Source organism: Aegilops tauschii, chromosome 5 (genome assembly GCF_002575655.3).
Source record: "Aegilops tauschii subsp. strangulata cultivar AL8/78 chromosome 5, Aet v6.0, whole genome shotgun sequence".
Taxonomy (NCBI): Eukaryota; Viridiplantae; Streptophyta; class Magnoliopsida; order Poales; family Poaceae; genus Aegilops; species Aegilops tauschii.
In genome coordinates, this window is record NC_053039.3 from 93,585,754 (window position 1) to 93,612,640 (window position 26,887).

Consider the following 26,887-nt stretch of genomic DNA (forward strand, 5'->3'; position numbering starts at 1 on the left):
GGTAGTGGGTTCGATCTTACGGTGCTTGATCCCAGTGAAAGAAAGGGAAACGACACGTATGTATCGTTGCTACTAAGGATAAAAAGATGGGATCTATGTCTACGCAATAGATAAACGGATCTTGTCTACATCATGTCATCGTTCTTATTGCATTACTCCATTTTTCCATGAACTTAATACACTAGATGCATGCTGGATAACGGTCGAAGTGTGGAGTAATAGTAGTAGATGCAGGCAGGAGTCGGTCTACTAATCTTGGACGTGATGCCTATGTAATGATCATTGCCTGGATATCGTCATAATTATTTGAGGTTCTATCAATTGCCCAACAGTAATTTGTTTACCCACCATTTGCTATTTTTCTCGAGAGAAGCCACTGGTGAAACCTACGGCCCCCGGGTCTTCTTTCTCATATATTTTCTTTGTGATCTACTTTTCCTTTGCATTTTTATTCAGATCTATTAAACCAAAAATACAAAAATAATTTGCTGCACTTTATTTTATTTGCGATCTATTATTTCAATGTATTAAATCTTTCTCTCGTCATCATGCAATTTCTGGCATCGTTACCCGAAAGGATTGACATCCCCTTTAACACGTCGGGTTGCGAGTATTTGTTGTTTGTGTGCAGGAGCTATTTACATTGTGTTGCTTTGTTCTCCTACTGGTTCGATAACCTTGGTTTCATTACTAAGGGAAATACCTACCGTCGCTGTGCTGCATCATCCCTTCCTCTTTGGGGAAATACCGACGTAGTCCTAGCAGACAGTAGCTTTCTAGCGCCATAGTCAGAGAGCAATCATGGACACCCACAGAAGGTTCATGGACCTCTTGGTGGTGTACACCAACGACCCGGTCTGGGTGGAGCACTTCATCCACATCATGGAGCTGTTGCTTGCCGAGGAGAAGTACAAGGTGGTCGGGTTCGACCTCGAGTACACCCGCGCTCGTGCTGGGTTCGTCCCAAGGTCACCGTCGCCCAGATGTGCGTGCGCCACCACGTCCTCGTCTAGCACTACTGCCTGGCCACAAGGCCTTGCGAGCATTTTGCCAGGTTTGTCAACAGCCCCCACTACATGTTCGCTATGGTGGACATCACCAACGTTGTAAAGGCGCTCGAGAATTCGGGCATCGCCTGCCAGAATCTTGTCGACATTCAGCGCCAATACAAGATCTGGGGCAGCAAGGAGCATGAGAAGGACTCACTGGTTCACCTCGCCGAGGCCATCATCGACCCCTACTGCAGAGACATGAAGGATTCGTGCAACAAGGACAAGCGTGCCTGGCACTCAGGCTGGATGGAGAAACTCGACAAAGCTCACGTCGTGTACGCGGCCAAGGAGGCGTACACGAGCTACGACATGTACAAGCGGATCGTTGACATGAGGAAGTGCCTCCTTCCGCAAAACAGCCAGGGATCCAGCCGTAAGCAGAGCAATGGCAAGCATCGTCGCAACAATAAGTAGATGATTAGATCCTCGTTTCTCCTACTTTAGTATGCATGTAATTGCTTACTTTGGTGTGTGGAATGTTATTTGTGTAGTCACTTGTGTAATTGTATGCTTAATTTGGTTATGCAATGCTGTCTTTTTAAGTATACATGTTGATGCTCTATAGACAGAGCATAGATGTTGTGCGGACAAAGAAAATCACATCACACACAGACTAAACAATGGAACCCGTCGATGATGTTTTCATCAATCACTCACAATTGTATACCAGCAATCATTTTCTCACAACACACACGACTTGTTAGCAGTAATTGTCTATGTTGTTATCGGTCCTCGCACACGTTTCCGATTACAGACCTGTTAGCCGCGTATCACACACATCTTGTTAAGTTGAACCATTTCTGTTATCATGTCTCAACGCAAATACTTCATCTGAGTGAACCGCATGTCGTATAGCGCACACACCTTGATCTAGCTGATTGTGTTTTGTGTTGCCTAATAAAAAACAGTTCATCCGAGTGAACCGTATGCTGTATATCGCACACACCTTCATTTGGCTGCCCATTTCTTTTGTTCCTCCTCATCGCAAACAGTTAACTGAGTTGAACCGTATGCTTTGCATCAAACACGCAACTAAAATCTGAACCATGTTTGATGCATCCTCAATCGCAAACATTTTGCACCTTTTTTGACGGGTTTTTACACCACCGTTTGCGATTATGGAATCGCACACAGTTTCGTCGAAGGGTCTCTGATCATAGTGTCGCGTTAGCAGCATCCTGTAGTAGTGCTGGTCAAAAGGTAGCGGGCCAGCTGATAACCCACAAGTATAGGGGATCACAACAGTTTTCGAGGGTAGAGTATTCAACCCAAATTTATTGATTCGACACAAGGGGAGCCAAAGAATATTCTCAAGTATTAGCAGTTGAGTTGTCAATTCAACCACACCTGGATAACTTAATATCTGCAGCAAAGTATTTAGTAGCAAAGTAGTATGGAAGTAACGGTAACGGTAGCAAAAGTAATATTTTTGGGTTTTGTAGTGATTGTAACAATAGCAACGGAAAAGTAAATAAGCGAAGAACAATATGTGAAAAGCTCGTAGGCATTGGATCGGTGATGGAGAATTATGCCGGATGCGGTTCATCATGTAACAGTCATAACATAGGGTGACACAGAACTAGCTCCAATTCATCAATGTAATGTAGGCATGTATTCTGAATATAGTCATACGTGCTTATGGAAAAGAACTTGCATGACATCTTTTGTCCTACCCTCCCGTGGCAGCGGGGTCCTATTGGAAACTAAGGGATATTAAGGCCTCCTTTTAATAGAGTACCGGACCAAAGCATTAACACATAGTGAATACATGAACTCCTCAAACTACGGTCATCACCGGGAGTGGTCCCGATTATTCTCACTTCGGGGTTGTCGGATCATAACACATAGTAGGTGACTATAGACTCGCAAGATAGGATCAAGAACTCACATATATTCATGAAAACATAATAGGTTCAGATCTGAAATCATGGCACTTGGGCCCTAGTGACAAGCATTAAGCATAGCAAAGTCATATCAACATCAATCTCAGAACATAGTGGATACTAGGGATCAAACCCTAACAACACTAACTCGATTACATGATAGATCTCATCCAACCCATCACCGTCTAGCAAGCCTACGATGGAATTACTCACGCACGGCGGTGAGAATCATGAAATTGGTGATGGAGGATGGTTGATGATGACGATGGCGACGGATTCCCCTCTCTGGAGCCCGGAACAGACTCTAGATCAGCCCCCCCGAGAGAGTTTAGGGCTTGGCGATGGCTCCGTATCGTTAAACGCGATGAAACCTTCTCTCTGATTTTTTTCTCCCCGAACACGAATATATGGAGTTGGAGTTGAGGTCGGTGGAGCTCCAGGGGGGCCAGAAGGCAGGGGCACGCCTAGGGGGGCAAGCGCGCCCCCGTGGGCCCCTGGCCTTGATTCTTTCACCAGTATTTTTTATTATTTCCAGAAATAATCTCCATTAAGTTTCAGGTCATTCCGAGAACTTTTGTTTCTGCACATAAATAACACTATGGCAATTCTGCTGAACAACGTCAGTCCGGGTTAGTTCCATTCAAATCATGCAAGTTAGAGTCCAAAACAAGGGCAAAAGTGTTTGGAAAAGTAGATACGACGGAGATGTATCAACTCCCCAAGCTTAAACCTTTGCTTGTCCTCAAGCAATTCAATTGACAAACTGAAAGCGATAAAGAAAAAAACTTTTACAAACTCTGTTTGCTCTTGTTGTTGTAAATATGTAAAGCCAGCATTCAAGTTTTCAGCAAAGATTATAACTAACCATATTCACAATAACACTTAGGTCTCATGTTTACTCATATCAATGGCATAATCAGCTAGCGAGCAATAATAATAAATCTCGGATGACAACACTTTCTCAAAACAATCATGATATGATATAACAAGATGGTATCTCGCTAGCCCTTTCTGAGACCGCAAAACATAAATGCAGAGCACCTTTAAAGATCAAGGACTGACTAGACATTGTAATTCATGGTAAAAGAGATCCAGTCATAGTCATACCCAATATAAACTAGTAGTAATGGATGCAAACGACAGCAGTGCTCTCCAGCTGGTGCTTTTTAATAAGAGGATGATGACTCAACATAAAAGTAAATAAATAGGCCCTTCGCAGAGGGAAGGAGGGATTTGTAGAGGTGCCAGAACTCGATTTTGAAATAGAGATAAATAATATTTTGAGCGGCATACTTTCATTGTCAACATAAGAACCAAGAGATGGCTATATCTTCCATGCTACACACATTATAGGCGGTTCCCAAACATAATGGTAAAGTTTATACTCCCCTCCACCAACAAGCATCAATCCATGGCTTGCTCGAAACAACGAGTGCCTCCAACTAACAACAGTTGTCGGAGTAATGGGCCACGGGTAGCCTAACCTGAGTCCCAGAACCTTTCAAAGCATCGGGGCCGGCTGCGCCCCTCAAGACGTCAAGATGAAGCGCTGCCTTCTGATGGCCGGCTGATGGAACGGCCGGCTGCCTGAAGACGGCCGTGCTCAGGAAGGCGGCACGAATACGGGCCGACTCCTAGCAGGCGGCCTCCAGAGAGGCCGGCTCCTAGCAGTCGGCCCACGGCGCCCTCAAAGTATGCGCCCCCATTAAGAAGACAAGACGGGGCAAGGCAACAGTGAAGCCCATCCCTCCCGTATCAGGGACGGGCGTGGCCACAGTGCTTCGTACAGGCGGAGATCTCCGCCCGGCGCGGCACTGTTGCCATTCCGCCCCTGACGTCACCGCCGGCAGGCGGAGCTGTCACAGCCCCACATCAGCCCTTGCTTGATTTTTCTTGCCGCCATGCATCATGTTTAAATTCAAATGAAATTTGAATTGAGGAATTTTCAAAGCCTCAGAAACCTTTTAAAAATGATCAACATTAAAATCTTCTCAAAGAAGCCTAAGAAAATGTTCCTGTTAAACCTTGAAAAATATTGGCAAGAATAAAATTCAAACCAATATTTTTGGAAGGTTTAACATATTTATTTTGGGCCTTTGAATTAATCCAATAATTATTTGAATTGGATCTATATTTGTTATATAATAAATATATGTTCAATAATTCTGGAAATTGTTGTGTAGCTTTGGATAAGTCCATTTGGTTTACACAATTATTTTCATGAATTTTGAAAATGGTTTGGTCTTTGATCTGAATCAAAACATAATAGCAAAAATAGAAAACTGAAACAAAAGAAAAGGACAGAAAACCTACCCGCACTTACCTGGCGCTCACCTGGCAGCCCATCTGGCCGGCCCAGCCCACCAGGGGCAGGGAGGTCTTCTTCCTCCCGCCAGTCGGACGCATAGCGCGTGCCCGACGCGCGCACGGCCACCGCATGCCACCTCCAGCCTGCCTGGCTCCTCCCCGATGCACCTAGACGGCGCCACGACACCCCCACGACGCCTCGACCTCTCCCTCGAGCTCATCCCCTCCTCTGTCTCCCTCACGCGCGTCCACCCAAACGCAGCCGTCGCCGCCGCTCGCCACCACCGCGGCCACCGCACTCCCCACGCTCTGCCATGACGCCTCGCTTCTTCAAGCCGAATAACACCACCCCGGACGGTCTACAGTGACGCCCCCGAGCTCGTCTTCCTCACCGGCATCTGAAGATCGCCGGCGTCGATTCGCCGTCTCCGACGCATCCCCGAGCCCACTGATCTGCTGGTCGACCTCCCTGTGAGCTCCCCTTCGGTTCTCCCCTAGTCCCGTATTCCCGCTCGTCCCCTAGCCAGCATGCCGCCTTGGCCGAAGCTTTTCCGCCGTCGGCCGTGTTGCCGACGTCGAGCTAGTCACTGGAGCTCATGTCCGAGCACTCCATCGTGCTCATCACGCTCCCCGTAGCACATATCACCCCACCGCCGTCCTCCCCGTGCACCACAACGCGATCCCGCGCGCAACCGAACTCCGGCCGCCGCCACGAGGTTGTTTCTGGTGAGCTCCGGTCACCCCACGACCTCCCACCTGCTCCCCTGGATGCGGGTGAGCAAGGGCTACGCCCTGGTGCCCTCGGCACGTGCAGCCGACGCCCGTAGTGCGTTTCCGGCGTGCCTCCGCCGCGCTGGATGGTCATCGACGGACTAACCCCGGCCGTGCTGACGTGGCCAGGTTAATTAGGCGTTAACCACCTCTTAATCAAACCCAAGAGTCACAGACAGCCGGGCCCCACCTCATAATTAACCACAGGGTTATTCCCTGCTTTAAATTAAGCTAATGCTTTGACCCCGCCACCTCAGCGTTGACCTGGGCCCCACTGTCAGGTTTGACTTGGACCAACCCTTTGACCTGCTGACGTCATGCTTACACATTGCTGACGCAGTTAATCATTTTCTGAATTAAAAATAATCCAGGAAATTCCAGAAAATCCTATAAACTTCTAAAAATCATAGAAAATAATCTATAGCTCAGAATGAAATAATTTATATATGAAAAATGATCAGAAAAATCCAATCTATCCATCTGTACCATTTTCATGCATGTTAGAACAACTTATGGCTGCTGTTTAGGCCAAATCATATAAATGGCATTTAAACCCTCACATATGGAGTTTGAATTTGAACCTAGGGTTCAAACCAACTCCATTTAACATGTTGCTAGTTGCATTAGCTTAAAACACAGCATATTGATTGTGTTTTCCTTCTTTGTTGCCGGTATTTGTTCCCCTCGGTAGACGCTGTTCCGACGTTGTGATCGTTGACACTAATGAAGACTCAATGCTATCTTCAGAAGTGCCAGGCAAGCAAAACCCCTTGTTCATTCTGATACAATCCCACTCTCTCGCTCCTGCTCTCTTTTACTGCATTAGGACAACAACGTTTCATCTGTTACTTGCTGCGGTAGTTGAACCCCTTTCCTCTGCATGACCTGTCATTGTCACAGTAAATAGATGAAACCCACTAGCATGAGTAGGAGTTGTTTGAGCCCTGATGTGCCTACTCATTCATGCTTGTTTGTCATGCCTGCTATTGCTTAGAGTTGTGTCAGGTCTGATTCATCGGGAATGAATTGGAAAGTTGTGAACATGTCCTACTGTGTGAGAGCTAAGTGTGTGAACACGATTCTGTAAAGGTAGCGGTGAGAGGCCATGTAGGAGTACATGGTGGATTGTCTCATTGAAGCCGTCCTCAGGAATTGAGTTCTGTGTTTGTGATCCATGAACAGTTACTACCACACATTGGGTTCCGGTCGACCCCTCTCGGCTTATTAACCGCCTCGATCTCTGTCCAGGAGTTGCAACTAGTTTCTGGTGTTTGTAGGTTGTGTTAGTAGTCTACCAAGTGGTACCCGGTACAGGTGGGCTTGGGACAGACTAGGCACCGTGGCACGGTGTACCAAGCGTAGATCCATCCGTCGAGGTGGGCTTGGGAACCCTGCACACATCGTTTGGGGCCATGAGCGACACCCCGGCCGGATCTCCTTGCGGATGGAACCCGAATAGGCGATAAACCTGGACGAGAGACTTGTGTGGTTAGTCAGGTCGTGGCCGACTCCCTCGCCAGGCTTCCGCTTGAAGGTTGCCGAGGTACACGACGTGTACATGGTGGTAAGTGGCGAGAGCGTGTGTGACGAAGTACACCCCTGCAGGGTTAATATGATCTATTCGAATAGCCGTGTCCGCGGTAAAGGACTTCTGGGTTGCCTATAACAGTTCATAGACAAGTGAAAGTGGATACTCTAAAATGCGCAAGATAAGCATGAGTGCTATGGATGGCGTTCTCGTAGGGAGACGGGAGCGGATCCATAGTGGTGTATTGATATGGTGAATATGTGGACTTGTGTGCGCCACCTCAGAAGAGTTACTTGCAGTCGTAGTTCAGGATAGCCATCGAGTCAAGGCTGGCTTGCTGCAGTTAATCTCCACCACCCCCCTTTATTGATACCGATGCATATGTAGATAGTTCTGATGTAAGTCTTGTTGGGTACATTTGTACTCACGTTTGCTTATTTTATGTTTTGCAGAGAGACGTCAGTCTCGCTAGTAGTTCCGTGTGGACTTCGACGTTTAGCTTGATACCTCAGCTACGATCTTGTGCCCTCGACAGGGTCTTGTAGATAGTCAGGCTTCGCAGCCTTTTTCTTTTGTAGATGTCTGTACTCAGACATGTTAAGCTTCCGCATGTGCTTGTTGCTTGTATGCTCTGAATGTGGGGTCATGAGACCCATGTTTGTAATATCTGGCTCATCGGAGCCTAATGAATAAATACTCTGAGTCGTAGAGTCTTGTTGTGATGCCATGTTGTATTTGCACATATCGAGCATATTGTGTGTATGATTGAAATGCTTGGTATGTGTGGAATCCGACAACCTAGTTGTTTATCCTTGGTAGCCTCTCTTATGGGGAAATGTAGTCTTGTGCTTCCATGAGCCATAGTAGTCCGCTACAGCCCGGTTTACCGGAGTCCTGCTAGCCCAGCACTACTGCTCCGGCACACTTGACTGGCCGGCATGTGATTCACTTCATTCCTGTGTCTGTCCCTTCGGGGAAATGTCACGCGGTGACATCCGGAGTCCTGCCTAGCCTGCTACAGCCCGGTTCACCGGAGTCCTGTTAGCCCAGTGCTACAGCCCGGATTCGCACGCTGCTGACCGACATGCTCGATGTTGATTCATGTATGCCTATCCCCGTAAGTTAGTGCCACTTTGGGTTCACGACTAGTCATGCCGGCCCGGGTTCTCTGTCATATGGATGCTAGCGACACTATCATATACGTGAGCCAAAAGACGCAAACGGTCCCGGGCCATGGTAAGGCGACACCTGTGGGAATACCGTGCGTGAGGCCGCAAAGTGATATGAGGTGTTACCGGCTAGATCGATGTGACTTGGAATCGGGGTCCTGACAGCTTTGGTATCAGAGCCTGACTGCCTGTAGGATTACCAAGCCAAACTGGTCAAAGTTGAGTCTAGAAATGCTTTAGTTATATAAGGGAATTGATTGTGGAAGGGAACGTAAGGCTCTTTTTACTCCTTTACCTTATGCCCTTCTGATCTGAGTCACCCTCTTCTCTTCTACGGGGATTAAGGACTAGGCTTCTCATCTTTCTATCAGGATCATGTGTTACTAATCCGTAGACTCGTAGGATTGTTGGTCTGAAGCCTCAGTTTAGTTTCTAGTACTTCCATGTGTTGATAGTTGATCTTGGAACCTTGATATTGTGATTCTGAATGGTTATGCCACCATTTTTGCAGGATGTCTCAAATCTTTTGAGCAATTACAGCCGTTATGTTGTCCGAGTCATCTCAGGTTTCTAAACAATCTGATGCATTTGCAAAATCCTTTCCCTCTGTTTTTGCGTCCCTTTGGGCCAGATTAAGCCCACTACCGGTGCGTTGAGGCACTCTATTGCCTCGGTATATATGTTGGAGCTATTATTATGATCCTAGGTGTTTTAGGGAGTCACCTAGTAATCTAGCCATGTTTTGTGTTCCCGATGTGATGATTCTGGCCATCTTTCTCGAAAGCATCCCGTGATGCCATTTAGTTAGTAGGCATTCTATTTCTGGGTTCTTGAACCCAAGATTCACTCTACTCAATTCGTGTAGGTAGTGTTTGCTAGTTCCCTTAGGATATTAGTAACCTTTGCGATAGTCCTCGAGGTCCGTGGTATACCATTCTTCCAAATACCATGAACCATCCTTGGCAGAAGTTCCTCGTTGAACCAAAAGATCACAACAAGAGTGCTCTCGATGAGTTCTCCATTCTACATTGTGAATCTGCCAGTCCTACCTTTCTGCATGGATTATCTGGAAGAAATATGTTGAATTTGTTTGACATACTAATTCATGCATCCACAACTCAGAAAATTATATGTTCCTTTGAGTTGTTCTCTTTAGTTGCATTCTGACCTCTGTCTATCAATTGATAGTCATGACTAGTTGTGCATTCGTGTTATTGATGCCTATTATCCTTGTGGTCCGCCAAGCCATTCTATTCCAGAATGACTAGGAGAAACAAACTCCAGTACCCTATCCATTTCTAGGATTTGGTCAAAGTAGTTGTATTCCACAGATCAAAATGCCAATCCAGCTTTTGTTTTGTTCTACCTTGGAGTATTACCATCTTTATGTCAAGAGTGTCATGGGAATTGCACCACCTCTTATGAATTCTTGACGTAGTAATACTTCTTACCATCATTGTTAATTCCTCGGTTCCCGTGTTATTGTAACCGGAATGCCGACAAGTGAATTGTGATGTGTGAAATCAATACTCCTAGCAACTTCGTTGCTTGGTAGTTAAAGGACAATAATTTCATCCTTAGCGTGTTGGTTACTGAATCACATCCTAAGGTTGATCGTGCTACCTAGTCCTTATTTCCGGTGCACTTTTCGATCAATGAGTTAGGATAGTGTCAGTCCTTGCTTATTCGGTCATATCGTCTTGCCCGGAAAAGCAAGATTGTTCTCGAGCTTAGAGACATATCGGTGGTTCATGATTTTCCAGATATCTTCACGGAAGTATCACCAGGTCGTCCCCTGACCGATGTGTTGAGTTCGTGATCAAGTTGGTTTTCCAATAAGCCACTCTTTCTCCAAGAACTGTGTTGGATACCCCTGAGCTAGTTGGTTAAGCCAAACAAAAACTTGGAGAGTTGGAAGATAAAAGCTTGCCAGCTTAGTTCATTTCAAGGGATATATTTGCGTGTGTTGAAGAAAGATGATATCTCCATCGATTGGTCCTCGTGATCAGTTGTTGGATCTATTGCCTTGTCAAAACTTTCACTTGAGTATGGGCTATCGTCAAGTCAAATCAGAACCAACGATGTTCGTGATGTTGTCTTACTCGTGGTTGATCTCTCGAGCATACACCATTACATCTTTTGGTCTGACCAATGCTATCACCGTGTTCACATGATGGTGGAAGTCCAGTGATATGGAAATTCTGATGAGTTGCTATTGAGCCCATCAACAGCATCTTGTCTCCTCCTTAATTCATGTTCAACATCAAGCTAGTGTTGGAAACTTTTGTAAGCATTATCTTCATGTCCCGTTTATGAAATACATGTTTGGTGTAAGTAGTGACTTCCTCGAATTCATGTGCATCTTGTGCAAGTTGCCGCCGTGAGTTCGAGAAAGATTGTTTTTGTTTCCTCTGGTACCATCCCAAGTCAGTTATGCATGTGCGAATGTATTCTATGGTTTGGTAGATTAATTACCTCCACTCCATATGTATTCCCTAGCACACCAAGCCACTGACTGATTTGTTCAAGGAGAAGAAGTTCCTTCCTAAGAGCAAGACTTATGTTGGGAATTCGATATCCTCGATGATGGTTCCTTACCAGAACTCGGTAGTGTTGTATTATAAGACTACTACGTGGCCATGCTTGTCCAGGACAGCGTGTTCACAGGTTGTAGCAGAACCAGCTCGTTTTGGAGTTTGCTATCGTAGTTCATCTCCCGAGAATCTCGCAACATCATCTCGTCGGTTTGTGTTTCAAACTTTCTTTCCAGACACGTTGTCTGAATTATCCTGTTACCAACCAGATTTGAATCTCAGGCAAATATGATGGTTGGAACTTCTTCCAAGAACTATGATATAGGTTCCAGTGAAGTGGACGCACCTAGATGGAAGCACCATTATTGTAGTATCTTGATTAAGCCGTTTGGTCACTTCCCATGAGGATTTCATATGACTTATCCCACAAGTTGTTCCTTATGGATTTTTGTGCCTTCGAAGTCCGACCTTTACTTGATGGCCATGTTGATCTTTTTTTAGCATAACCGTGGTAGCTAGAACATCAGGGAGAACATTAGAAGCGGAGTGCTAAATGTCTCTCGGTCGATCATCCAGATTTGCTTCTTTGGCATTGCTAAGGAAAGATCTGAGAAAGTGTTGTCCTCCTTTGCACCTGCATCCTCCATCACCGTTCATCATGGTAGTATGATGTGTTGCCAGGATCCTCGGCACGGATGTTGGTAAAACCTTGATGAATAGGGAAATGCTCAAGTTCTTGAAAGCACGCTCAGTCACTAGGTTATATCCTTGGTATCAACTTGAATGTGCCTTCCATTTGCCGAGTTGTTCTATAACCATAGTTTCCTTTCCAAATTGAGTGTGCCATTCTTTTGAATTCTTTCAAACGATCATTTGTAAACTGCCTTACGCTGGTATGAAGAGTTTCAATGAACTCTGAATCCAAAGTAATTCTTTTTGCCACTTAAGGGAATAATTCTATGAGTCACTTTTCCTAAGGTGCCCCATTATGGAATCATGGCAAATTTTCCTCGCTACTTTGAAACCCTCGTCAAATTGTTTCTTCCGTCCCTCCTGGTGCATGTTTTGCCTCTCAGCTCGAGAGATGTTTCAATGCCTCCCTCCATGAGTTGATCCTGAGTTGTTTGATATTCGAGAAGATCGATCCTTCTAGAGTTTTCCCTTTCCTCTTGTTGTCTTGTCGGTTGGGGTTCTCAGAGCAAGACATCGAGACAAAGATGGTGATCGAATCAACGTTCTTATGAAGTGCAACTTGGATCGTGAAGATCATGTTAGCTCGTACCCCCTCTGTCTTCTTACCTCACGTCTTGAATCTCGGGACGAGATTCTTGTTTAGGGGGGGTGAGCTGTCACAGCCCCACATCAGCCCTTGCTTGATTTTTCTTGCCTCCATGCATCATGTTTAAATTCAAATGAAATTTGAATTGAGGAATTTTCAAAGCCTCAGAAACCTTTTAAAAATGATCAACATTAAAATCTTCTCAAAGAAGCCTAAGAAAATGTTCCTGTTAAACCTTGAAAAATATTGGCAAGAATAAAATTCAAACCAATATTTTTGGAAGGTTTAACATATTTATTTTGGGCCTCTGAATTAATCCAATAAATATTTGAATTGGATCTATATTTGTTATATAATAAATATATGTTCAATAATTCTGGAAATTGTTGTGTAGCTTTGGATAAGTCCATTTGGTTTACACAATTATTTTCATGAATTTTGAAAATGGTTTGGTCTTTGATCTGAATCGAAACATAATAGCAAAAATAGAAAACTGAAACAAAAGAAAAGGACAGAAAACCTACCCGCACTTACCTGGCGCTCACCTGGCAGCCCATCTGGCCGGCCCAGCCCACCAGGGGCAGGGAGGTCTTCTTCCTCCCGCCAGTCGGACGCATAGCACGAGCCCGATGCGCGCACGGCCACCGCATGCCACCTCCAGCCTGCCTGGCTCCTCCCCGATGCACCTAGACGGCGCCACGACACCCCCTCGACGCCTCGACCTCTCCCTCGAGCTCATCCCCTCCTCTGTCTCCCTCACGCGCGTCCACCCGAACGCAGCCGTCGCCGCCGCTCGCCACCACCGCGGCCACCGCACTCCCCACGCCCTGCTGCAGTGCCAAATCGCTCTGCCACGGCGCCTCGCTTGTTCAAGCCGAATAACACCACCCCGGACGGTCTACAGTGACGCCCCCGAGCTCGTCTTCCTCACCGGCATCTGAAGATCGCCGGCGTCGATTCGCCGTCTCCGACGCATCCCCGAGCCCACTGATCTGCTGGTCGACCTCCCTGTGAGCTCCCCTTCGGTTCTCCCCTAGTCCCGTATTCCCGCTCGTCCCCTAGCCAGCATGCCGCCTTGGCCGAAGCTTTTCCGCCGCCGGCCGTGTTGCCGCCGTTGAGCTAGTCACTGGAGCTCATGTCCGAGCACTCCATCGTGCTCATCACGCTCCCCGTAGCACATATCACCCCACCGCCGTCCTCCCCGTGCACCACAACGCGATCCCGCGCGCAACCGAACTCCGGCCGCCGCCGCGAGGTTGTTTCCGGCGAGCTCCGGTCACCCCACGACCTCCCACCTGCTCCCCTGGATGTGGGTGAGCAAGGGCTACGCCCTGGTGCCCTCGGCACGTGCACGCCCGTAGCACGTTTCCGGCGTGCCTCCGCCGCGCTGGATGGTCGCCGGCGGACTAACCCCGGCCGTGCTGACGTGGCCAGGTTAATTAGGCGTTAACCACCTCTTAATCAAAACCCAAGAGTCACAGACAGCCGGGCCCTACCGCATAATTAACCACAGGGTTATTCCCTGCTTTAAATTAAGCTAATGCTTTGACCCCGCCACCTTAGCGTTGACCTGGGCCCCACTGTCAGGTTTGACTTGGACCAGCCCTTTGACCTCCTGAGGTCATGCTTACACATTGCTAACGCAGTTAATCGTTTTCTGGATTAAAAATAATCCAGGAAATTCCAGAAAATCCTATAAACTTCTAAAAATCATAGAAAATAATCTATAGCTCAGAATGAAATAATTTATATATGAAAAATGATCAGAAAAATCCAATCTATCCATCTGTACCATTTTCATGCATGTTAGAACAACTTATGGCTGCTGTTTAGGCCAAATCATATAAATGGCATTTAAACCCTCACATATGGAGTTTGAATTTGAACCTAGGGTTCAAACCAACTCCATTTAACATGTTGCTAGTTGCATTAGCTTAAAACACAGCATATTGATATGTCATGATCATGCATCATATTGTGCATTGCATTGATTGTGTTTTCCTTCTTTGTTGCCGGTATTTGTTCCCCTCGGTAGACGCTGTTCTGACGTTGTGATCGTTGACACCAATGAAGACTCAATGCTATCTTCAGAAGTGCCAGGCAAGCAAAACCCCTTGTTCATTCCGATACAATCCTACTCTCTCGCTCCTGCTCTCTTTTACTGCATTAGGACAACAACGTTTCGTCTGTTACTTGCTACCGTAGTTGAACCCCTTTCCTCTGCATGACCTGTCATTGTCACAGTAAATAGATGAAACCCACTAGCATGAGGAGGAGTTGTTTGAGCCCTGATGTGCCTACTCATTCATGCTTGTTTGTCATGCCTGCTATTGCTTAGAGTTGTGTCAGGTCTGATTCATCGGGAATGAATTGGAAAGTTCTGAACATGTCCTATTGTGTGAGAGCTAAGTGTGTGAACACGATTTGGTAAAGGTAGCGGTGAGAGGCCATGTTGGAGTACATGGTGGGTTGTCTCATTGAAGCCGTCCTCAGGAACTGAGTTCTGTGTTTGTGATCCATGAACAGTTACTACCACACATTGGGTTCCGGTAACTCGACCCCTCTCGGCTTATTAACCGCCTCGATCTCTGTCCAGGAGTTGCAACTAGTTTCTGGTGTTTGTAGGTTGTGTTAGTAGTCTACTAAGTGGTACCCGGTACAGGTGGGCTTGGGACAGACTAGGCACCGTGGCACGGTGTACCAAGCGTAGATCCATTCGTCGAGGTGGGCTTGGGAACCCTGCACACATCGTTTGGGGCCATGAGCGACACCCCGGCCGGATCTCCTTGCGGATGGAACCCGAATAGGCGATAAACCTGGACGAGAGACTTGTGTGGTTAGTCAGGTCGTGGCCGAATCCCTCGCCAGGCTTCCGCTTGAAGGTTGCCGAGGTACACGACGTGTACATGGTGGTAAGTGGCGAGAGCGTGTGTGATGAAGTACACCCCTGCAGGGTTAATATGATCTATTCGAATAGCCGTGTCCGCGGTAAAGGACTTCTGGGTTGCCTATAACATTTCATAGACAAGTGAAAGTGGATACTCTAAATTGCGCAAGATAAGCGTGAGTGCTATGGATGGCGTTCTCGTAGGGAGACGGGAGCGGATCCATAGTGGTGTATTGATATGGTGAATATGTGGACTCGTGTGCGCCACCTCAAAAGAGTTACTTGCAGTCGTAGTTCAGGATAGCCACCGAGTCAAGGCTGGCTTGCTGCAGTTAAACTCCACCACCCCCCTTTGTTGATACCAATGCATATGTAGATAGTTCTGATGTAAGTCTTGCTGGTACATTTGTACTCACGTTTGCTTATTTTATGTTTTGCAGAGAGACGTCAGTCTCGCTAGTAGTTCCGTGTGGACTTCGACGTTTAGCTTGATACCTCAGCTACGATCTTGTGCCCTCGGCAGGGTCTTGTAGATAGTCAGGCTTCGCAACCTTTTTCTTTTGTAGATGTCTGTACTCAGACATGTTAAGCTTCCGCATGTGCTTGTTGCTTGTATGCTCTGAATGTTGGGTCATGAGACCCATGTTTGTAATATCTGGCTCTTCGGAGCCTAGTGAATAAATACTCCAGTCGTAGAGTCTTGTTGTGATGCCATGTTGTATTTGCACAAATCGAGCATATTGTGTGTATGATTGAAATGCTTGGTATGTGTGGGATCCGACAACCTAGTTGTTTATCCTTGGTAGCCTCTCTTATGGGGAAATGTAGTCTTGTGCTTCCATGAGCCATAGTAGTCTGCTACAGCCCGGTTTACCGGAGTCCTGCTAGCCCAGCACTACTGCTCCGGAACACTTGACTGGCCGGCATGTGATTCACTTCGTTCCTGTGTCTGTCCCTTCGGGGAAATGTCACGCGGTGACATCCGGAGTCCTGCCTAGCCTGCTACAGCCCGGTTCACCGGAGTCCTGTTAGCCCAGTGCTACAGCCCGGATTCGCACGCTGCTGACCGACATGCTCGATGTTGATTCATGTATGCCTGTCCCCGTAAGTTAGTGCCACTTTGGGTTCACGACTAGTCATGTCGGCCCGCGTTCTCTGTCATATGGATGCTAGCGACACTATCATATACGTGAGCCAAAAGACGCAAACGGTCCCGGGCCATGGTAAGGCGACACCTGTGGGAATATCGTGCGTGAGGCCGCAAAGTGATATGAGGTGTTACCGGCTAGATCGATGTGACTTGGAATCGGGGTCCTGACAGGATCCCTGCTCCCACGACGGCCTGTCGGTATAGCCTGCAGGCGACGGGCCCTACCGGGCAGCAAGAGCCCGGAAGACGGCAGAGGCCAGACCAGTCGGATTCGAGGGAGGCCGGCTTCTAGCAGTCGGCCCGTTCCCCCCTCGGGGCCCGTGCACCTTAACCAGATAAGACACGGAGTGGCTACAGTGATCTCCCACCAGGCGGCGGGACTGTAGCCACGCTCCCCTGAGCAAGCCTGCGTCATTAGCATCACGGCTACAGTAATCAGCAGCCGGCAAGACCCGCGAGCGGCGGGGGCGGGCTATCGGCTCCGTACCAGACCAGTCGGCGGGGGCCACCAGGCGGCGGGCCCCAGCGGCCGGCGGAGAAGCCGGCGACCAGAGAGACTGACAGCCGGGTCCTACACCCGGCCGGATTACCATTGTACCCCTGGGGGGTAGGCCTATATAAACCCCCTAGGGCACCCATGCAAAGGGTTGGAACCTGTTAGAATTAGACCAACACCTAGAGGAAGAGGAGAGCAAGCCTCGCCTTCTTCTACGTCTAGCATACAGCTCAAGGAGCATCATTGTACACACTAATGCCTTAGTGACCATGCGGAGACCCCGCAGAGCAGGACTAGGGGTGTTATCTCCTAGGAGAGCCCTGAACCTGGGTAAAGTGCGCCGACGTTCGTGTTTACGCCTCATCCCGCTTCCAGGCACCGGCGACGTTCTACTCGCTCCCACCATGATAAGCCATCCATTGGCATATGTCGCACCCAACCCCCGACATTTGGCGCCCACCGTGGGGCGAGGTGCACCGTCTCCCGGAGACCTGTTCTAGACGGGAACCTTGTTCCTTCCTGGCGAGCGCAGCCAGCCCGGCACGCCAGACGGAGTCTGCGCCGACGCGCTGCACAGCGCGAATGTCGCCTGTGCGGCGAGCTGCCTCGCCGATCTTGTTGGCGAGGTTTGCCTCTCCGACGAGCCCGCGTCTGATGAGGGCACCGAGGGCCCCGAGAGCCGCCTTGTGAGCCTCCTCGATCAGCTCCACGTTTGTAGTGAGCCTGCTGTAGACTTTAAGTCGGTTGGCTCCACCGACCCAATGCTTGTCGACTCCGACACGGCGTCACTTGACGCGTTCCCCACCAACATGGTGGTCTATGACGAGCCGCTTCCCCGCGCGAACAGCGACGGCAGCACCGTCACGGAAGTGCTCGTCATCAGCCACGGCGACCACTCTGGCGGAGGTGGCCAGGATCCGTTGCAAGCGGCGATGCAAGACCTGACTGCGCCCATCCCGGAAGATGCCGACGCTGAGACGCTGGAGGCACGCCGCGTCTAGCTCGTCGAGAGCGCCAACCGGCTGGCCAGCATGGGACGCCTTTCGGAGGCCTACCAGCGTGAGATGGACCATGCCTTCGTTGGCACGCCGGCTCCTGGTGGGCCTTGCCGCATTGGCCAGATTCGGAAGCGTGGCGCGACCATCGCTAGCATGTTCGGGACAGATCGTCCCGTCTATGCCACGCGTGCAGAAAACATACGAGCTACCCAGGCGGCAGCAGACGGGCTAGGCAAGCTCGAGGGCGACGAGCGTCGCCACATGACGGAGCGGGTCCAGCAGCTCCTCGACGCGGCTGCTGAGCAGCAAGATGCCGGCTGTCGCACTGAAGCGCCCAACCAGCGAAACGACGACCCGCCTCCTCGCCGAGACCAAGGCGCGACATCCCGGACACCGACTGGTGGAGCCCGCGATAGAAGAGACAAGGAGCTGGCTGCTAGCCACAGCCGGACTCGCATCACCATCGAGCGCGACCAGGACGGCCGCCCCAGAGCAGTGCAACGACGAGACGATTGTCCGCCTCCTCCTCCCCGCAGGGAGAGGCGCATTTCCCCGCCGCCTGTTGATCACCCGTCGCTCGGCGGCCGCCTTGGCCGCCGAGAAGGAATCGGAGGAAACGATGCCCGTCACCGGATCGATCGCCTCAACCGATCCCTGGCGCTAGAAGAAGAAGATGAGCTGGGTCCGCCTTGCTTCGGCCCCCGCATCCGAGATGAACCTTTCCCCAAAGGGTTCACACTCCCGAGAGACACACCCAAGTACACCGGCCTCGTGAAGCCGGAGGACTGGCTGGTCGACTGCTCCACAGCCGTCAGCATCGCGAACGCCAACAAGCACGTTGCCGTGAAGTATGTTCCGCTCATGCTCCAGGGCATGGCCCGGACATGGCTGAACAGCCTGAAGCCCCGCAGCATCAACAGCTGGGTTGATTTCACCGAAGCGTTCATCCGCAACTTCACCAACACGTACAAGCGGCCGCCCAAGCCTCGCTAACTCTCCTTGTGCGTCCAAGGCCCCAACGAGTAAACTCACGACTACCTCACGCGCTGGGCCGAGCTACGCAACTCTTGTGAGGGTGTGCACGAGGTGCAGGCCATCGAGTATTTCACTGCCGGGTGCTGAGAGGGCACCCTCCTTAAGCACAAGCTCCTCTGCGACGAGCCGGCAACCCTCGACGAGCTGCTGATCATAGCAGACAAGTATGCCACGGCCGACTCCTCCATGAAGGCAGAAATCCAAGTTAACGCATCGGGCAAGGTGGCCCCTCAAGCTCCTCGGACCCCGGCTGGTGACACCAGCCGACGACAACAACCAAACGACAACAAGCGCAAGGCCATGCAGCCGGCTTCCATGAGCCGACAGGTGGCGACAGTCGAAAATCAGCAGCCGGAAGGGCAGCCTCCTCCCAAGCGCCAGAAGGGCGGCAAGCCCAACTGGTTGCCCGCCTTCTCATACGAGCAAACCCTTGATGCACCCTGCAAATTCCACAGCGGCGCGAAGCCGTCCAACCATACGACTCGGAAGTGCCACTGGCTCACCAGGATCGCCAAGGGTGACGGACTCCAGCCTGCTCCGCCTGCCGGCCCGCCGCCGCCTCCTCCCCAGCAACCGGCGGTTCAGCCTGTCGGCGCGATACAAGATGAATACCCTGAGGAGCATGGGGCCTATCTAGTGTTCACAAGTGTGGCCAATGACAGGCACAGCAGACGGCAGCAGCAACAAGAGGTGAACGCGGTGGCATTAGAGACCCCCGAATTCATGCACTGGTCTGAGAAGCCCATCAGCTGGAGCAGAGCCGACCACCCGGAAGTAATGCCTAATCCTGGCACCTATGCTCTAGTGTTGGATGCCACCTTTGCCACGGTGAGGCGAGCTGCTCGTTTCTCCCGAGTTCTGATAGATGGCGGCATCAGCATCAACATCCTGTACAAAGATACCATGGAGAAGCTGGGAATCAAGCAGAGACATCTTCAGCCCAGCCAGACCGTTTTCCATGGCATCGTACCAGGCCTTTCCTGCTCACCAATCGGCAAGACTCAGATAGATGTCCTCTTCGGGGACAAGAATCATTTCCGCCGAGAGTCAGTCTGGTTTGAGGTGGTGGACCTTGAGAGCCCCTATCATGCACTGCTTGGCCGGCCTGCGCTGGCCAAGTTCATGGCGGTCCCCCACTATGCCTACCTCAAGATGAAGATGCCGAGCTCCAAGGGAATCCTGACCATAGCGGGAGACTACAAGAAGTCGTCTGCCTGCGCAGTAGAGAGCAGCCGGCTAGCCGAGTCTCTCGTGATTGCGGCTGAGAAACAGCTCCTTGACCGGGTTGTGGCAATGGCAGGCAAGCAGCCGGAAATGTCACCCAACCCCAAGGAGTCGGAGGCTGAGGGCTCGTTCAAACCGGCCAAAGAGACAAAGAAGATACCCTTGGACCCGGAACACCCGGAGAGGCATGCTATCATAGGTGCAAACCTTGACAGCAAATAGGAAGGCGAGCTCGTCGATTTCCTCCGTGAGAATCGGGACATCTTTGCATGGTCACCTAAGGACATGCCGGGTGTTCCGACGGAATTCGCCGAGCACAAGCTACATGTGAGATCTGATGCCAAGCCGGTAAGGCAGCCCTTGCGCCGTCTGTCAGAAGAGAAGAGAAGAGTTGTTGGAGAAGAGATAGCCCGGCTCCTAGCGGCCGGCTTCATCATGGAAGTATTCTTTCCAGAGTGGTTAGCCAACCCGGTCTTGGTGTTGAAGAAGAACAAGCAGTGGCGCATGTGTATTGATTATACCAACCTCAACAAAGCATGCTCCAAAGACCCGTTCGCTTTGCCAAGAATTGACCAAGTGATTGACTCCACAGCCGGATGCGAGCTATTGATTTTTTGGATGCGTACTCAGGATACCACCAGATCAAGCTGAACCTGGCCGACAGGCTGAAGACCGCCTTCATCATGCCGTTCGGAGCCTTCTGCTACCTAACCATGACGTTCGGCTTGAGAAATGTCGGCGCCACATTTCAGCGTTGCATGCAGAAGTGTCTCCTCAAACAACTCGGCCGAAACGCCCACGTCTATGTGGATGATGTTGTGGTGAAGACGGAGAAGCGTGGAACACTGCTAGAAGACCTCAAGGAGACCTTTGAGAACATGCGCCGATTTCAGATCAAGCTCAACCCAGAGAAATGTGTCTTTGGAGTACCAACCGGCCAGCTCCTTGGCTTTCTGGTCTCAGAGCGCGGCATAGAGTGCAACCCTGTGAAGATCAAGGCCATCGAGAGGATGGAGGTGCCCACCTGACTGCTGGACGTGCAAAAATTCACCGGCTGCTTGGCGTCCATCAGCCGTTTCATCAGTCAGCTGGGCAAGAAGGCTCTTCCCCTGTACCAGCTCATGAAGAAGATCACTTTTTTCGAGTGGAATGACAAGGCGGATGAAGCTTTTCTCCATCTCAAAAAGATGTTGACCACCCCGCCCGTCCTAGCGGCTCCGACTGCTAAGGAGCCCATGCTCCTCTACATCGCCGCTACCAGCCGGGTGGTCAGCACAGTCGTAGTGGTGGAACGCAAGGAAGAAGGCAAAGCGCTACCAGTCCAGAGGCCGGTGTATTACCTAAGTGAAGTGCTGTCCGCCTCCAAGCAAAACTACCCCCACTACCAGAAGATGTGCTACGGCGTGCACTTTGCTGCCAAGAAACTGAAGCCATACTTCCAAGCGCACCCAATCACTGTGGTCTGCACAGCTCTGCTTGCTGAGATCATTGGAAGCCGAGATGCTTCAGGCCGAGTGGCCAAATGGGCCATAGATTTGGCCCCCTACACCATCTACTACCAGCCTCGCACCGCCATCAAGTCACAAGCACTGGCCGACTTCCTCGTTGATTGGGCCGAGACCCAGTACCTACCGCCAGCGCCAGACTCCACCCATTGGCGAATGCACTTTGATGGTTCTAAGATGCGCACCGGTTTGGGAGCCGGCATCGTCCTCGCCTCTCCCAAAGGTGACAAGCTCAGATATGTGCTGCAAATCCATTTTGCTGCCTCCAACAACGTCGCTGAATATGAAGCACTCATTCACGGGCTCCGGCTTGCCAAGGAACTCGGCATTCGCCGGATCCTGTGCTATGGTGATTCCAACTTGGTGGTCCAGCAGTCGTCAGGCGACTGGGACGCCAAGGACGCAAATATGGCGAGTTACCGCTTCCTTGTACAGCAACTGAGTGGATACTTTGAAGGGTGCGAGTTTCTCCATGTGCCAAGAAATGACAATGAGCAAGCAGATGCCCTAGCACGAATCGGCTCCACCAGGCAAGCAATACCAACCAGCGTCGCCCTACAACGCCTCCTCAAGCCGTCTGTCAAGCCACCGCCGGAGTCAGATTCCATCTTTGTGCCGGCTCCTCCTGAAGCAGTAGGATCCGACTTGAGGACCCCAGCAGCCGGCATGAGGAATTCGGCAGGCGACTCGGGGACCGCAGCAGCCGCACCCGGCCCGGGGACTTCAGAACTCGGCCTGGGGACTGCAGCAGTCGGCCTGGGGACTTCATCGACCCAGCAAGCGGCAGCTGACTCCATCCCGCCGCCTGCCGGCCCAACCGCCCTCGTGCAAGTAGCAGTATTGGCAATCGAAGAAATTGCAGCACCTTCATGGGCCCAGCCCATCCTCAACTTTCTGGTAAACAAAGAACTGCCAACTGATGAGGGCTCGGCCCGGCAAGTGCAACGCCGAGAAGCAGCATACACCATAGTCAACAGAGAGCTTGTAAGGCGCAGTGTCACTGGTGTCTACCAGCGCTGCGTGGAGCTGGAGCAAGGCCAAGCAATCCTCAAAGAGATTCATCAAGGCGAGTGTGGACACCACGCGGCTTCAAGAGCACTCGTGGCCAAAGCTTTCCGCCACGGTTTTTTCTGGCCGACTACTCTAGAAGATGCCAAAGATCTGGTCCAGAAATGCAAAAGGTGCCAGAAGTTCCGCTCGCAGCCACATCAGCCGGCTTCTGCACTCAAGACTATCCCCATTGCCTGGCCCTTTGCCGTCTGGGGCCTAGACATGGTGGGACCATTCAAGACGGCGCGCGGCGGCATGACTCACCTACTTGTCGTGGTGGACAAGTTCACCAAGTGGATAGAAGCAAAGCCAATTAAAAAATTGAATGGTCCGACTGCTGTGACTTTCATCTCCGACATCACCATCCGGTATGGTATACCACACAGCATCATCACCGACAACGGCACAAACTTTGCCAAAGGTGCCTTGGCCCGTTTCTGTGCGACGTAGGGCATCCGACTGGACATAGCGTCTGTTGCCCATCCGCAGTCAAACGGCCAAGTGGAGCGAGCAAACGACCTCATCTTGTCCGGCATCAAGCCCCGACTGGTCGAGCCTCTGGAGCGTTCGGCCGGCTGTTGGCTCGATGAGCTGCCGGCCGTCCTCTGGAGCCTGCAGACAACTCCGAACAAGTCAACCAGCTTTACGCCTTTCTTCCTCGTCTACGGTGCCGAAGCCGTCATCCCGACGGACATAGAATTCGACTCCCCACGAGTCACCATGTACACCGAAGAAGAGGCAGAAGAAGCACGACAAGACGGCGTCGATCTGCTGGAAGAGGGCCGGCTGCTGGCACTCAGCCGGTCCACCATCTACCAGCAGAGCCTGCGTCGATACTACAGCCGGAAGGTCAAGGCAAGATCCTTCCAAGAGGGAGACCATGTGCTCCGGTTGATCCAGTGAACAGCCGGTCAGCACAAGCTCTCGGCACCTTGGGAAGGCCCCTTCATCATCAGCAAGGTGTTGGGCAATGACTCCTACTACCTCATCGATGCTCAGAAGCCTCGAGCACGAAAAAGAGACGACTCCGGCAAAGAGACGGAGTGACCATGGAATGCGAACCTTCTCCGAAGGTTTTACAGTTGATGAGGTATGTACCACGCCAACTTTTGTATTAAGTACGAAGACTTCGGGTCCCCCGAGAAGATCTCGGGGACTGCCCTCTTTTATCTATATGATAACACCACACAAAAAATACACTTCCGTGATGATACGTGTTTGTCACAGTAGGTCGCGTTTTTTGTCATGCATGTACATCCATGACAAATTTATGACAGAATCAAGATAGTCATACCTGTGCTGTCGTAGAAGTGTTCCATGACATTACCAAAATTATCATCACGGAAGTGTCCACTTCCATGACGATAAATCGCGCGTCACAGAAGTGCTTTCGTCAAGGGTGACCGACACGTGGCATCCACTGTAACGGAACGCCGTTAAGCTATCGGGTCGGGTTTTGGATCCGATAACCCGTTAACAGCCCCAACCAATGGGGATTTTCCACGTGTAAAATCATCATTGGCTGGAGGAGACACGTGTCAGGTCCGCGTTGGCACAGGTGTCACTCATCCAATGGGCGAGACGCGCCTATGATATGTTGACACGTGGACCGGCCATCAAGTTTAAATGGGCCGGCCCAACTGAAGGCCCACAAGATTTTGCAGACCATAATGGGCCGGCCCAGCTAAAGGCCCACGAGATTTTGCGGACCATAATGGGCTGGCCCAGCTAAAGGCCCACAAGATTTTGTGGGCCATAATGGGCCGGCCAGGTAAAGGCCCACAAGATTTTTGTGTGCCATAATGGGCCGGCCTAGGTAAAGGCCCACAAGATTCTTGCGGATCATAATGGGCCGCCTAGCTAAAGGCCCACGAGATTTCACCGACATTAATGGGCCGGCCCAGCTGTAGGCCCACAAGATTTTGAGGACCCTAGTAGGCCGGCCCATTAAGTGGCTGCCATGTTTTGGGCCAAATGCCGGCCCATATTTGATCCGGTCCATTAATGGCCTGCCACGCTCCGGGCCTAATAGTGGCCCATATGAGATCCGCCCCGTTAAAAGCCTACCACGTTCTGGGCCAAATTATGGCCCAGATCAGGTCCGGCCCTTTAAGAGGCTTTGGGCTCAATTATGGCCCATATCAGATTCGGCCCGTCAACTGGACACTATGCTTTTGGGCCCACTTGCTAAAGGCCCACTTAGTAATTCGGCCTGATATTAGTTTTAGCCTGTTAAAGGCCCATTTAACATTTCGCCCTATATTAATTTCGGCCTGTTAAAAGCCCGTCATATAGTTGGGCCTAACTACGACCCGGTTTGCATCCGGCCTGCTCGCAGCCGATATCTGATTGGGCCAAACAAGGACCGAGACAATTTTGGCTTGTTAAAAGCCCGTGATTTGATTCGCACAATCATGGGCCGGGGTTCATTTCGGGCTGCTGCCGGCCCGTGAGCTGTTCGACATGTTTCAGGCCCAACCTACATCGTGATTGCATGACGGCCCGATTATGTATCGTAATTTTACGGTTTGGCCGGTTTACTGCGAAGACATGATATATATACAGTAAAATAACTGCAGCATCGTGAATAAGAAAAAACCTAGACTATACAATAAAGAAATTACGGCATATTACATTCACTGGGCATCAAAGTTCGCCACTATGATAATAAAGCACAAGCAGACAACAGATTACATACACTAGGCATCAAAGATTGCCACCAGTGCAAATAAACACGCCGACAAAATAATATACAAAACCGACAGCACTTCAATAGAGTTCAAGAAAGGTTAGCCCTGCTGCGGAGCTGCAGCGCAAGCAGCTGAGCAAGATGATGAGACTATGCTTGTTCAACACTTATATCTTCCTCACTCTGAAAGATAAACAAGCAGACAGATGACAAATTTTGCACATAAAAGTATCAGTGCTGACAATTCATCACATTTCTTACTGACGAATAAAGTGACACAGTTTAAAATTGCATTAACACAATATGGTATTGTTCAAGTCAAGACATGGCAGGAAATGACATTGTGAAGGAGTTGGCAGCTTCACGACACCACTGGATTACAGATCAAGAACTCATAAGTATCAATGGTTAGTGTGCTGTCAATTTATACCATTTCAGATTGGCAAATAAAGAGACGATTTAAATAATAGTGGAATGATATGACATTGTTCATAGTTAAGACATTGCAGAATATGACATTGTGCTGTAGTGGGTAGGTTCACCACACCACTAGATTACGGATGAAGAACAGAAGCATACATGCAGTGCAAAAGAAGATCACTTGCTCTGTATAGTTTAATTTACATGGTATGAAGAAGGAACTTGGTTGTACAACTGAAAACTTAAATTGAGAAAGGACAAACTTTTGTTTATGAACTACATAATAAACTTTAAACAAGCAATTTGATGCAAACACCAAAAATAAATAGCTGTTGCAGTCATGCCTAACCAAATATATACAACAATGTTTGAAGGCTTGAGATGGACAAACTTACATTATTGGTGAAGACAGGCTCTATAAAGGCCTTGTCCATGCTGATGGGGGGGGGGCAATTCAAGAAGTTTACTACAGAATCTTCTTCAAAAGCATTGCCTTTATTCTAAATTTTGTTAAGAGTAAATATAGATGTGATAATATACGAAAAAATGGAGAATATTTAAGATAAGATGAAGAGTGATGCTACATAACCAAGTAGCTATAAATGTAAGTGCAGCGATATAGGAAAAAGGTACAGCCAAGAGCAATGCACAACTAAACTTCTTCAGTACCAACCTTATGGTAAGAGTAAATATATATCTGATGTGTAGAAAATGGAGGGCAAAGGAAAATAAGCTGCAGAGTGATGGTACATGAACAACTACCTCTCATTATAAGTACACTGATAAAGGACAGCATGTACTTACAAGAACAATGCAGAGCTAAAAAAACATTGGCATTGGATATATTCTACACTAATGTAACCATTCATACAGATCAAATAATTTGGAGCGAACAATTGATAAGCAAGCT